Here is a 14946-nt window from a genome sequence, read left to right as displayed (position 1 = left end):
AGTTGTGCCAGAGACCAATTTCAGGCATGCACAGGGACTTGTCAATTTGGAAGCCACTATTGCACAGCTAACATGGTATGCCTGGAAACCCAGGGAAATAAACCATTGCACTCTGTGATAGTAGTGTTGTAAAGCTTAGTAGTGCCCTTCAACATAACAGCTGCCTGACTACAAGAACTGATATATATTATCTGAGGAGCTGAAAACACAGACAAAGGAATAAACACTTTCTCCTTTAAATGTTACACACTTTTTTGGTTGTTTTTACTTTAATGAGCAACATCACACAACAGGGTGTGCAAATATTATAGGCAGGGCTGGTAGAGCCACCTATTAAAGTGATCTGACAGTTCCCATTATAACACCCTGCTTTCAGTTCCTTATAATTTTGTAAGCCTTTAACTGTTTGGGCTGAAATTATCAATGCCTGCCTCAGGCTGAAATTTTTTGTATGTGTGGAAAATTTCAGTGAAAATGTTTTGGCTGTTTCTGAAAACGAGGTTAGGGAAATGACATTGTTTTGCCCGTGTTAAAAAAATTGGGTGACAATTTCTTTGAAATGCTCTAGTGCCCCCAGGCTTTGGAGCAGGGCCTTGCAATTTGGCAGAGGGTGGAATTTGTGTCTGGGATGCGCCTTTTGTCATCCCTGTGAAAATCTGTTCACATTTGGCCAAGTTATAAGCCTCTGAAAAACTTTCCACATTCTCAGCAGACACTTAGATTTTAGTAGCTAAATTCCCCGAAAGAGTCCATCTACACTGAACATGCTCCAGTGTGGGGCTGAGCAGGACATTCCCTGTAATTGTACCTCTGGGCTGCACCCACAACAGGTCCAGTCATGTGAACTGAGAGCAGGGAATCTGTGTCTCCTTTGATCTCAGTGAGTATTCTGTTGGACTCAGGCAGGAGAAGGAGGAAGTTGACTGATTTGAATGCATAGGGGACAAGAGCTGGACCTAAGGAGAAGGAGAGGGGAGTAGAATGGGAAAAGGAGCTCTGTGTGCGTGTGTGTGTGTGTGTAAACTGTGACTGGATGACACCTACTATTGCTATCAGTTACTCTGTCAGCTCAAGTGGCACAGGTCTGTGTAATGGCTTTAAAGGTTCCAGCCTTGCTATTGATCCATGTATGTGTTAATATGGTGCCATATGATGGAACTGCTGGGGTTTTTTCAGTTTGCTTGTATAGAAACCTAGGAAATTACACACACAAAACGGTGTTAAAAGAACATTAGTATGTTGCAAAGTCAAGTACTGAGAAGTTAGGAAATGCCAGAATTCAGGCTGGCTGTGCACCCCTTTATGCCTGTACATAATGATACATGATCACATACTATTTTTTCCATAGGACTCCTGCCTCACTTACAGCACAGACTGGACCTGCTCTGGGGATGAATCGGGTCTGTGTAGTGATGGAGACGGCCGTCTGTAGGACTTCTGACTCATTTGTTGCTGAAGGTGGAAAGTGTGTGGTGAATGAGAAGGCAGGGGCTTGAGGAAGAGAAAGGCTGCTCTCTTGGTTAAGGCAATTGAATGCTGCCCCAGGGAACTGGATTCTAGCCCTGACTCTGGCAAAGAGTTCCTATGTGATGCTGGGTAAGTCACTTAAACCAAACTTTTACAAGTGATCCCTAAATTATGTGTTCCTCATTTTCTGGGACCCTAACTTCAGACACTGAAGTCTGATTTACAGAAGAGCTGAGCACTCACAGCTGCAGTTGAAGTCAATGGGAGCTGTTCTTTGAACAGATAAAGTGCTATATAATGCTAAATGCTCTGAAAAATCCAGACTGATGTATCTCAGATTGGGTACCCCAAACTTAGTGGATACTTTTTGCCTTAATCTTTCTGGGGCTCAGCTCTCCATCTGTAAAATGGGGCTAATGCCACTTCCTGATCTCACAGAAGGACAAGTGCTACTACTAATAATAGGGCCCAGATTTTCCTGGATGTGATAGCAGACAGATTTCTTCACCAAATAGTTACTGAACCAAAAAGAGCTGATGGCATTTTAGATTTGGTATTGGTATTTAGTGAGGACCTCATAGAAAAACTGGTTGTAAGGGACAATTTTGGCTCGAGTGATCATGAGCTAATTCAGTTCAAACTAAATGGAAAGATAAACAAAAATAGATCTGCAAGTAGGGCCCTTGATTTCAAAAGGACAAAACTTAAAAAAAATAAGGGAATTAGTTAGGGAAGTGGACTGGACTGAAGAACTCAAGGATCTGAATGTGGAAGAGGCTTGGGATTACTTTAAGTCAAAGTTGTAGAAGCAATCTGAAGCCTGCATCCCAAGCAAGGGGGGGAAAATTCATAGGGATGGATGAGCAAGATGGATGAGCAAGCATCTCAAACAGGTGATTAAGAGAAAGCAGAAAGCCTACAAGGAATTAAAGATGGGAAGGATCAGCAAGGAAAGCTACTTTTTGGAGGTCAGCAAGTGTAGGGATAAAGTGAGAACTGCCAAAAGTCAAGTGGAGTTGGTCCTGGCAAGGGAAATTAAAACCAACAGTAAGGTTTTTTTCACCTTCCTCTGTAGTATGGGGGACAGGTCACTTGCAAGTTTAAACTAGTGTAAATGGCAGATTCTCTGTAACTTGAAGTCTTTAAATCATGTTTTGAGGACTTCAGTAACTCAGCCAGAAGTTAGGGGTCTATTACAGGAGTGGGTGGGTGAGGTTCTGTGGCCTGCAATGTTCAAGAGGTCAGACTAGATGACCTTCTGGCCTTAAAGTCTATGAGCCTATGAGGTGTGTTGTGAAAATAAATTCATTACTGTTTGTGAAATACTCAGATATTATAGTGATGAGCACCACAGAAAATTAATAATTCTGTATTCATAGCAGGGCTTGAACGCTGTGCAGTAAATAAGGCCTGGGGCTACATATTTAACGATGAGGATAAACAAAATATTGAATAAGTGCTTGTGAGCATCATTCATTCAGTGCATTGAATGAGGCAAGAGGCCTGTGGGAAAACATAGTATGTGATCATGTCAGGACTGTCTCATAATGCAAATGCACAAGGGGGGCAAAATTAAGGTTGCATTGCCAATGTTAATTGTGGCATTTCCTAACTTTTAAGTGCTGAAATTTGCAAGCTCAAGAATTCTTTTAAACAGTGCGTGCGTGTGTGTGTGTGTGTGTGTGTGTGTGTAATATGTCATATAAGCTCACTATGGCTGTGAGGTACGGGGCTGGCTGCTAATTGTCTTTGGCACTAGGTAAGTGCACATTCTGATGTATATAACTGCACTTAAAATATTTTATGTATATGATACAGTCCTGACATGACCACATACTATGTTTTCATATATATATATATATATGAATAAATCATTATAAAAATTAGTTTGCCTAATGTGCCTTAAGGATCCTTAAAGAAAAGTTCCATTTGCTGTTTTCTGTGGTTTAGCAGTGAATATTTAACTTTACAATGTGTCTTTTTTTATTTAAAAATCCTTTTCTATTTTAATATTGGAGCTGAGTTTATAATTTAATTGGCACATTTACATTTTAAAACTCAGCTTTTATTTGAAAAGTGTTTTGCCTGCTCCCTTACTCTAATACCTCTACCACCCATACCCTCCATCAGAGTGAAATTCAGGTAAACAGACTGAAAGCGATTTAGGTGGATGCTGTCCAGCTGATGAGAAGAAAAGGAACTTGTAATAGGGAAGCTGAAAACCTTTCAGTGGATCCCTCTGTCTAGTGAATAATCTTTGAACTATATGATACTTCTGAAGGAGTGCATCTTAATGGCAAGGGAAGTACACATAGGGAAAGTGAGGGAGTGGCAATTTCAGCAGCAGATATATTATACTCTGAGGTCTTGTAAGACCACACAGACCACTGGTCGATTGCAAAACAGAAGCCTGTATGGTCCCCACAACTCTTCCATTTCAGGGCTCACTGAGTGTGTAAGTTCCTTCAGTAATGTGGTGAATTTTATAATGACCCTCTGACTATCACATCAGGGTTCATGGAGTTTAGAAGCTCTTTTGGGAAACTGGCACCATTTGTAATTCACATGAGTGTATAACATAAACTGAGCAAGAAAAACCTTGGTCAGATTCTGCCCTTGGTTCCATCTACTAAATCCAACGTAACTCTATTGACTTTAGTGATATCCTGGCTTTATTCTGGGGTAACTGAGATCAGAATAATATATTTTAATCTCTCTGAGTCATTCACTCATCATACTTTGCTGATATCATGGAATCTGTAAGCTCCATAGGGAATGTTCATGGAAATTACAATGCCTGCATGTTGTAAATTCTAGGAGGCCAATATCTACAGTTTACAAAAATTGTAAGCTTCCCCTGGTGATGTTAATGCAGCTGGTAAATTCTTTTATTCCAATATTTCAAATTTGGAACTTCCAAACTCTGCTGGCAAAGCTTTCAGCTACTGACTACTGACCAGTAGTTAGGGTGCAAGGAGCTTGCAGGCATTGCTGATTCAAGTGGAAAAGCCTGGGGATGAATATGGAAGGTATTGTGTGGTTTCTGGTTTGTATGGGGAAGAATAGAATAATTTGGGCTCCTTCAGAGTGGAATGAAAGAAGATGTAGCTGATGAACTACATGGAAAATAAGATATGATATGTTGTGATCTAATGGCATAGTAGAAAGTGGGATGTGGAAGAATCAAGTCTCTAGTCTGCACAAGGAAAATGTGGGTGTGTCTGGCCCATCAGGGCCAGGTTAAGTGGAAGATGGTGAGGCTAAGTTTGTGGACAATATTCAATGAGTGAGCAGTAACTTTTGAAGGCTTGGGGTGAGATTTTCAAAAGTACCTAAGTGATTAAGGAGAACTCCTATTGACTAGTGCTCCTAATTTGCCTGGCAGTCTTGAAAATCCTATTCTTGTAGCCTATATTGGAAATAAATATGAAGTTTTGTACAGAGGCAAAGACAGAGTGTGGCTACGATCCAGAATTAAAGTTGTTTGAGGGATCTTAACTATGAATTTCCTCATTTTCATATACTATATTTTTAGAGTAACACCACTGTGATGATTTAATGAACGTTTATTTATAGGCTGTGGCCCAAACCAAAGCACTGGAGCCAAACCCTCTTGAACTTTGGTACTGTTAAAAATCCAGATTCAGAATTCTGGAAATGGCTTCTGTCTTTATAATGGGCCAAACCAAAATGCTACATGTGAACATCCCCCAACTTTGCTTTAAAATTTTGACTTGAGCCCATGTCTACTTATTTACAGTCTTAAATCTACCTTCACAAAGTTTTTAGCCTGTGAATAAAATTCACATTTACATTACAAAGCTGTGCTAGCCCCAGCGTACATTTGTCAAAACAATCTAAAAAGTTCAAAAAAGAAACCACAGATAATAATATGGCCAAACTCCCCCATTCCTCATACGAGTATTTTTTAAGCATGAGAAACTGAATTTGCAATGTTTCTGTTAACAGCTGTCAAAAGGATGAAAAATAAGCCACAGTTAATGTAGTCAACAATCACTCCTTTTAATGTAGTTTGAAGTCCATACAGGGATTTATACTGAATGTTGATGTGTTTTATGGACAAGTAACTGGTAGTTTTGTACAAGAGACAGTGGGGCAATAAATAACAGCTCCCGCCACTTTAAGAGGTATTCTGAGCACGTGGAATTTGTAGGGAAAGCTGAGTTTGCATTTTGGCTGTGTCTGTGAAAGGGTTTGTTAACATGCATCTAGAACTGGAGCTAGATCTCCCTTATACTACTCGGTGATTTTGTGAATTAACACATCCAGCTGCTTTCTTATCAATGGCAGGATCTCCCTCACCTTCATTAACCAACCACACTCCCAAGTCATGTAGGCCCCAACCTTGCACACACTTACATATGTACTTAATTTCAATGGGACTCTTCATATAGTTAAAGTTAAGTGCATGCATAACTGTTGGCAGGATCGGGGCCTTTATTTTTCTGTGCTGCAGATCTCCATCTGTAAAAGAGGATAATGCTTCCCTGCCTCACAGGGTGAGGATGCATTCAGTAACACGCATGATGTGCTCAGACTCTGTGGTGAAGAGCCAATAGAATCTACATAGCCATATGTGACAGACTTTGAGTAGCCTAAGGCTGACTTGCCACTCTATGCACTGGTTAACCATCGCCACATGCGCAGAAGTGATGAGATAATTGAAGTACCAGATTCTAGCCAATCAACAAGGGGATTGAGCTCATGTGCTGAGGATGGTTAAAAGACACACAGGAAGGGGGAGAAAGGGGAAGGCCAGAAGAAAGGCTAGAGAAGCCCAGCATCTCAGGGAGGTGAGATCCCTTCTTTCTCTTGCCCTGTGTCTAGGAAGAAGGTAACATCCTTACATGGGGGGAGGAACAGGACTTGTATAGCACATTGTAAATAAAGCACAGGGTATTGAACTTGCCATGGGAATGCATGAGGACTGCTGACAGCAAGGAATCCAGAAACCCTGCCCTCTGATACTGTAGCTAACAGCCTTTTAAAAAATGATGGTAGTATTGGCAAGAGATGCCAGCTTGATAGCACTGGAAAATTAAGTGCTTGGTATTTGTACACAGAAAAGGCTGTACAGGGCTGGCCATATCATGAGGCGAACTGAGGCGGCCGCCTCAGGTGCCAGACTGGGGGAGGCACCACTAGGACCCAGAGCGTAGAAAATTGTGTCTGCTGCTGGTGAATATGTATTCTCTCTGCTCTAGATGCACAGAGATGGTGGAGTGCTGTGCTGGAGGAAGGAGGGCACAAGAGATGTAACAGGCAGGCAGGAGAAAAAGTGAGAGGGAATAACAGAAAGCAGCAGGAGCTGCAGGGAGAGAGAGGAGGAGGACCCTCTTATGTACATGTCTAGCACCCCCAGGAGCCTGGACTGATTAACACCAGCTTCTCAGGGAGCTTCCTGTTTCCTGCTGCTTCCCTGAACCCACTTGAGGAGAACAGGCAGTCAACTGAAGTAGTAGGAGCCAGTTAGGCCCTTAAGACACTGATATCTTCCCTCACTCAGGCCCTGCTACCCGCCTGCTTATTTGTCCCCTTCAGTTGAGTGTTGAGAGCCACTATAGCTGGCACAGAACAGCAGTCATAAATAAAAGAAGAAAATGCCCCTCTGGGGCAGCATTCAGAAGAAGAAAGAATGCAAAGGAAGCTTTTCTCTCTAAGGAGGAAGGAACTCTCCTGAGCTACATAGACACAAATGTTCACAGTGAGCCTTCTAGCCCCAGTGAGGATGTGAGTGGTGAGGAGATGCCTGATCTTCCAGTTAGTCAGAGTGCAGGTGACCTGGCAGCTACTGCAGTATCCATATCTCCATCTCAAATGGATGTAACCATGCACATTCCTGAAGAAAAGTGTAGATCAGAGAAGAGTGTGGTGGAGGGGCAAGAAACAGCTGCTGCTGAGTTTAGTTCCTTAAGTTTAGATGATCCAGGACTGTGGACCCACTTGAGCAGTAGCCTGAGGGACTTCCTTGTACTGCAAGGGCCACAGCAAGTGGAAAACTTCATGTTCCCCAAAGACAATGAAATAGAAGTTTCCATCCAACAGATTACTGGCGTGAAATCCCCAATGGTGACAAAGTGGGGAGACCATGGCTTATGTACTCAAAACACAGAATGCTGCATACTGTTTTTGTTGCAAACTCTTCCAGCCACATTGGGTTCTACAGGAACAAAGGACTGGAAAAATCTGGCTAGACATCTGGCATGCCACGAGAAGGCAGCAAATCACCAGAGAGCATTCCAAAGGTTGGAAAGAGCTTGAGATGAGACTAAGGTTAAGGGTCACCATAGATGATCAGCAGCAAGAGAAGATTGCATCAGAGTCTCTTTACTGGCAAAATGTTCTGAAAAGGCTCATTGCCATTGTGAGAGTGCTTGCTACCCAAATCCTAGCACTGTGTGGCACTTCAGATCAGCTGTATGTGCCAAAAAATGGAAACTTCCTTCAAATTGTGGAGGTGATGGCTGAGTTTGATGCTGTACTCCAGGAGCATCTAAGAAAAGTCACCACCCAATAAATGTACACACACCACTACCTTGGAAAAACAATTCAAAATGAGATTACACTGGCAACAAAAGTTAAACAGAAGATTGTGGCAGATCTGAAGTCAGCAAGATATTACTCTGTTATTCTGGACTGCACACCTGACATCAGCCATATGGAACAAATGACTTGAATGGTGCATTTTGTAACAACAGCAGAACCTAGTGAAAATGTCCCTGCAATGATGACTGTGAGAGAGCATTTTCTAGAATCTATTGACATTGATGATACTACAGGAGCTGGTATGACAAATGTGCTTCTTAAAAAGCTGGAAAATACGGGAATTGCGATAGCTGACATGAGAGTCAGGGCTATGATAATGGTGCCAACATGAGAGGAAAGAACGGAGGAGTGCTGACACGGATCTGAGAGTTAAACCCTTGAGCTTTTTTTGTCCCGTGCAGTTCTCATTCATTGAACTTGGTGGTCAGTGATGCAGCATCAGCTTCTAGTGAGGCTGCTGAATTTTTTAATGTGATTCAGAGCATCTATGTATTTTTCTCTGCATCAACTCATTGATGGCAAATTTTGAAGCAACATCTGGGAACATCCTCTCTGACATTGAAACCACAGAGTGCCGCACGAAGGGAAAATCAAGTGGAGTCGATAAAGCCTATCAAACACCAAATTGGGAAGATAGATAATGCCATAGTTGCCATTATGGAGGATAATGCTATGACAGGAACTGTTCATGGGAGAACAGTGGCAGAGGGAAATGGAATCAACAGAAACATACATAACTTCAAATTTCTCTGTGGCTTAGTGTTGTGCATGACATACTGTTTGAAATAAATGTTGTAAGCAAGAGACTCCAAGGTGCTGACCTGATATATGTGGAGCAATGGAACAACTGGACAAAGCAAGGTCAGACCTACAGTCTTACCGGTCAGATGAGGGATTTCAAAACATTCTGAAGAGTGCACAGAAGTTGGCAGAGGGACTTCACACTGAAGCTATTTCCCCACCCATTCAAGAATACAAGAGTCACCAAAGAAGAAGGCATTTTGATTACGAGGCACGGAATAATCCCATAGGACACCCCAAACAAGAATTCAAAGTTGAATTCTTTAACAAGGTGCTAGATTGTGCAATACAGTCAGTTGAAGAAGGTTTCATGCAGCTCAAGGAACACAGCAGTATATTTGGGATGTTGTATGATATTCCAAAACTCCTCACTATATCTGAAGAAGACCTACACCAGCAATGCAAGGCATAGAGACAGTGTTGACACATGATGACATGCGTGATATTGATGCGAGTTATGTAGGTGATGAACTGCAAGTCCTTTCAAGATACATTTCAGCAGGATAAACTCCAGAGGCTGTTCTGCAATATATGTGCACAAATAAGGTGACCACCCTCTTTCCAAATGCTTTTGTTGCTCTGCGCCTACTTCTAAGTTGCCAGTGTAGAACGCAAGTTCTCCAAGTTGAAGTTAATAAAAACACATCTATGCTCCACAATGACACAAGAGAGGCTGGTTGTCCTTGCAACCATCTCAATAGCGCATGAGCTGACCCAGACTGTGGACCTTCAGGAAGCAGTTCAAATCTTTGCAACAAAGAAGGCCTGGAAAGCACCACTTTGATTATTCAAACAGATAAAAATGCCAGTGTTTACTATGCAGACAAGAAAAGTTACATTTGCTGTTCAGGCGTTTGAAAGTTAAGTGTTACTTAAAATTTTTGAACAAGGCATTTTAAGTTGTTAATTCTCCTTTATTGGGGTAGGTAGCAGAGCAGTACCATGAGAGGAGTAGAACAGGAAGAAGGCAGAATGGAGACCTTTCAACGTTTTGGCCCAAGCGATGGGAAATGGAGGCGTCGTTTGAGCTCCCTGCCTCAGGTGCCAAAATGTTGTGGGCCGGCCCTGAGGCTGCAGCAGGATAAACATCGCTTTTAGTCCTGCTCTCTTCTCATGTTGGCCTGTCTGCCAATTCAGCTGTTATGGCAAAGCTAGCCATTCTATCCAATTATGATGGTACTTTGTGTGATGTGGACACCTGCACACTAGGAACTGGACTGAAACCCCAACTCATTTCCCAGAGGCCAACACATGGATGGCTTTCATTTACCTTTGAATTTATCTTGAACCTGTGGCCTGAAGAGGTTATCTTTTTAGCCTTAATTATTCCTTCTAAGAATGTTATTGATAAAGAAGTAGAACAAGGAAGTATCCTGACTACAAACTAAAGTATAATTTCCATGCTTAAGATACACCATAATGGTATTAATCAGTAAAATAACAAAATTATAGTATTTTCCTTTCCATCTCTAACTTTTACCATGATCTGTCAAGATGGTGAGATGATATTCCTAACATCATTAATTTAATCAATTTTGTAATGTAACCTTCAAATATATTTTGACTGTCCATTTGCTGTTCCCTCAGCTCTAATTCTACAATACTGTAAGGGTATCAAGCAGTGGAACCTATATATATTTAATGACAGTGTAGTGAAGCGGTGTGGCTCCCCTCCGCCCCATAGGAGGAAGAGCCCAGCCGGAGGCCAGAGTGGGCGGAGCTAGGGAGCTCTGAGCCCGCCCCTCAAAGGGTCAGGCGGCGACCCGGAACTATAAAGGCCGGCCCTCAGAGCTCAGTAGGGACCCAGCCGCCGGAGAGAGCAGACATCCCTAGGGGAGCTCGAGACTGGGAAGCTCCTGCGGCCCAAGGCAGCCACCCAGACTGGCTAGAGCTACCCCGCGCCCGCTACTCGGAGGAGCTGCCGGAGCTACCCCGCGCCCGCTACTCGGAGGAGCTGCCAGAGCTACCCCGCGCCCGCTACCCGGAGGAGCTGCCAGAGCTACCCCGCGCCCGCTACCCGGAGGAGCTGCCGGAGCTACCCTGTGCCAGCTACCCGGAGGAGTTGCCGGACCTGCTAACCAGCCCCGGCTGCGACGAACCCATGCTCCTGGACCCTGCAGAGGCCGACGTCAGGACCCAGGTAGGTCCCGAGGGGGAGTACAGAAGTAGCCCAGGGGCAGCTGACCCCAGTCTGGCTGCAGCATTAGCGGAGCCTATGTCAGTGTGTTGTGGCCAGGATCCCCACTGACTAAGCAGCGGATCGTCAGCCGCTGCTAGGGCCCTGGGCTGGGACGCAGTGGAGTGGGAGGGCCTGCGTCCCCCCTGCCACCCTATTCTTGGGTGGCAGACTCCCCCTCTCCCTAGCCTGAGGAAGCTGAAGCCTGTTACTGTTGCTCAGCCCTGCCTAAGGCCTGAGCACTCCTGACTCAGTGGTTGCTGCCCCGCCCTGACCTAGGGCCGGGCTTAAAACTATTACTGCTCAGCCCTGCCTGAGGGCCTGAGCCTCCTGCCCCAGTGGTTATTGCCCCGCTGGAGCTGGGGCCAGACGTAACCACAGGGCAGGCGACTACCGCAAGGGCTGTCAAGGGAGACCCCGGCCGGACTATTTCCCCGGACCCATCAGTGTGTAGTGAGCCGGCGTGGCTCCCCTCCACCCCGGAGAGGGTCGAGCCCTGGTGAACTCTTGTACAGACAGGGTCCTATTTAGGATAAATTATTAAGTCTTGACATTTTGTATTCTCATTTCAAGATCTGAAGGGGTGTCTGGGCATTTTTTATATGTAATTTCAAAATATAAATTATGAGTCTCAAGATGGCTATTGGGCTAGAACTGTCATCATGATTCATGTCCAGCCTGAGGCCATCAGTAAAATAAGTAGCATGTTCTCAACTCAGTTCCTTGCACTTTATAGCATGAAAACCATTCTACAGATGATAGTCTCTGCAGATGCAATGACTAGGGCTGGGCAAGCGTGAAGACTGAATCATCTGCAGAGGTGATGGTTTCCCTAGTTCAAGAAGAAGGTCACTCGTAAGGCAAAATCACATTAGACAACTGCCTGCAGCCTATGTCATATCAGTGAGCAAACAGAGGTGCTCGCTTTCCAGCCCCTCAGGTTTCATGAGCATCGTTGTTTCCTGATGTTATTTGCAAATCTTATACCATGTAAGTTGCTGAGTATGTTAAATTGTAGTATCATTCTTTCTCTGACCCTGTTTCTGCTTTTTGCTTAGCTCATCTACCACCTTCCACAAATTGCAACTCATACTAATACCACATATTAGTGTGAAATGTACAATAGCGCAAGCTTTACTAACAAAGCCCCGCATTTCAATACCGCATTGTCTTGCTCAACAGAACCATATAGTATGTCCAATTGTTTTTCCCCTTTCATACGTAAGTGTCCCTATTCTCAAGTCATCTCCTTTGTTCTACTACAGCCTGATGTTGAGAGCTGCCAATGTCTCCTGATAGATGCAGAATGCTGTCCACTTCCACTGCAGTCAATAGTGGTGGAAGGTGCTCAGTACCTTGCAGGATTAATCCTGAGGCTCCAATTCTGCAAAGCGTTTAAACACATGCTTTGGTCCCATTGAAGTCATTGGGAGTTAAGCACATGCTTAAATACTTTGCCAAAACTAGGTAGACTATTGAATCAAAGACTAAAAGAATAAATATTTTTTCTTTGTTGTGGTGACTGTGCACTTGACTCATTGTAAAGTTGTTGGTAAATAAACACTGCCTACTTAACACAATGCACTTAAGTTGGAGTCAGCCTGTTAGTCTGGAGTCATTAGTAAGAAGTTCCTTTGTATGGCGTATTTGGACTTGCAGCATCCAACAACTGAGATAAATTTCACAAAATACATCTCATTTGAAGTAAATGTGTCATTTTGTAAGATCAAGTGGTCTCCATGTACATCTGTCTTCATTTCCAAGGGAAGCTACTTCCCAGATTCACGATCTGGCACCACCATCACCTAATTCATCTTCATGATTCAGCATTATTATAAGTGCTGGGTAGGCAGGCCTGTGTCAACATCCAGTCAGTTCTTTTGCTGTCCTCTTTGTCATCTCTTGCAGTGAAGTCCCCAGTCTTTATCGTCTCTCACCAAGAAGTCCACATGGAAGGGAAGCTAAGAAGAGGTTAGGACCCTTCAGCAAAATCCTGACTGTTTGGAAATGAGCTCCTTCTCCTTCTCTGAACTTCTCTGGGAGCCTGGTGACCCCCCAAATCCAACCTTATATATTGTTATGATGATCTGCCAAGTGTTATTAAGAACTTGTGGGACGGTAGCCTATGCAAAGTAAGCTCTTTATGGCTGCACTTTTCCTTTTCCACTAAAAATGGAGTAGAGACTTCTTTCCTCTCTGGTGCTTCAGGCCATAAGGTTTACGTATAACCTTTAAATTGATTCCAAACATTCAAGCTTGTATCACTTTAGGGCTACTTCATTTAGAATCAGATGGATGAGTTTTGCTTGAAATTGTCACAAATATAACGGATGGTTAGCAGCTCTTGGATTTCCTTACCTGTGTCTATCTGTCATTCATTAAAGGCACCACTTGGTATGTAACCTTTACTCAGAATCCCTAGTTTTGCAAGTAATCAGGTGGTACTTACTTAAGTAAGGATTACTCATGTGAGTCAAGGCTGCAGGCTCAAACTCTCTGTGATATGCAAAGAAAGAAATGTTATGCATCTTTAATTGTATGAGAGACTACACGCCCTTAAGGATGAAATGAAAGCCAAAAAGAGAAGTAGAAAGGCGATTGAAAAATAATGTACAAACTCCCAAATGGATTTAAATTAGTATTTTTCAATATAAAATCGAGGACAGCTAGGTTTAATTGGTACTGCAGCAGGCTCAAACATAAGTGTCTGGACTGCTGTCTGTTTATAAACGAAACTCATGTTGTATGTTAGATTTCAATGAAGCATAATGTGTTATTTTCTTTAAGCTTTTCTTGTTCTGTTAGATTCTAACTGTCGTTCCATTGCATAACAAGCAGACATTATCTCTGAAAGGCATGTTTTTTACAGTCAGTGACACTCCCACATATGCATGCAGACAGAACTATGGCTAAAACAATTGAGAAATTCCTAATCCTGTGTTGAAATGCAGTGTTATGAAAAACTCTAAAGATTATTTTAGTTTGCAAGTCAGATGACTTCTGAAGCATCAGAACAACTGAATTCTATTTTCGTACAAAATAAGGCAAACCCTTTGTTTTCATTATCCATGCACAAGGTAAAATGAACAATTCTTTGTTTACTCTGCCATTGTTTCTTTGAAGGTCATATTCCATTCAGTATGTTTGAAAGTGCTACTGTTGTTCTGCTTCTTGTATGTGGCAGAGTCAACTTAATGTGCAAGCACCATAGGAAGGATGTGCCTTTGGCTCTGCAAATGATGCAGTCCGTTGCCCAAACATCCTCAAGAGTTGGTAAAACCATACCACAGTCCAGTTGGATTGATATTTCTTCCTCATGAGCCTTGCCTGTGCAAGGTCTGCAGGACTGGCCCAAAGACAATCTTCATACTGGCACAGATCACCCCCTCTTGTGGTAAAACCCATGCCTCTGTGGAGGAAATCTCTGTGAGGGTTCCCTTGGGGAGATTCCCCACATTCACCAATTGCTGGTGGAGATTGTGGAAAAGGCCATAGTGCCAGCCTTCAAACCTAGAAAATCCTGGAGGATCCCCAGATGGCCAGAGCCATCCACATGAAGGCTCCATGTTCTTCCACTGACTCTAGCTCCCAGCTGAGGCCCTTGTACTGGCTGTGTGGCTCTATTGGATGCTTCTGTGATGCTGGTAAACCAGGTGCCAGCTCTTGCCAAATCTGTAGGCATCAGCTGAGCACTGACAAACTCATAGCTGGAAACCAGACCAGCTCCCCTGTATGATAGTTTTGTTCAGGTTAGGTGTTAGTCTTATTAGAATGTAGTTAGTATTTAGACTCTGTGAAATGCTTGTGAGTTTCTGCATGCATTAATCTCACTTGTAATGTCTGTATTCCATGCTAAAAGGAACTATGTAAGTTTTGCTTTATAACTTTGAAAATGTTTGCTCTGAACTTGTGAACCCAGGCACAGGAATCATCCC

General features: G+C 43.2%; 1 protein-coding gene across 2 annotated transcripts in view; it reads left to right on the top strand.

Moving 5' to 3' along the window:
* Positions 1-1580: 1580 nt before the first annotated feature.
* NOL4 (nucleolar protein 4) overlaps positions 1581-14946 on the top strand; it is a 333499-nt gene continuing 320133 nt past the window's right edge. Inside the window, exon 1 of one of the 2 annotated variants that reach the window (XM_039526516.1) lies at positions 1581-1596. The gene's annotated coding sequence lies outside the window, so the exon portion shown is untranslated. Of the gene's footprint in view, positions 1597-4434; positions 4497-14946 lie in introns of those variants that run through there. The other variant, XM_039526514.1, reaches the window with a different exon arrangement.

This window comes from Mauremys reevesii, linkage group 2, assembly GCF_016161935.1.
Source record: "Mauremys reevesii isolate NIE-2019 linkage group 2, ASM1616193v1, whole genome shotgun sequence".
Lineage (NCBI taxonomy): Eukaryota > Metazoa > Chordata > Testudines > Geoemydidae > Mauremys > Mauremys reevesii.
Note: the sequence above shows the minus strand (reverse complement) of the source record. Positions and strands in the feature narration are given on the sequence as shown.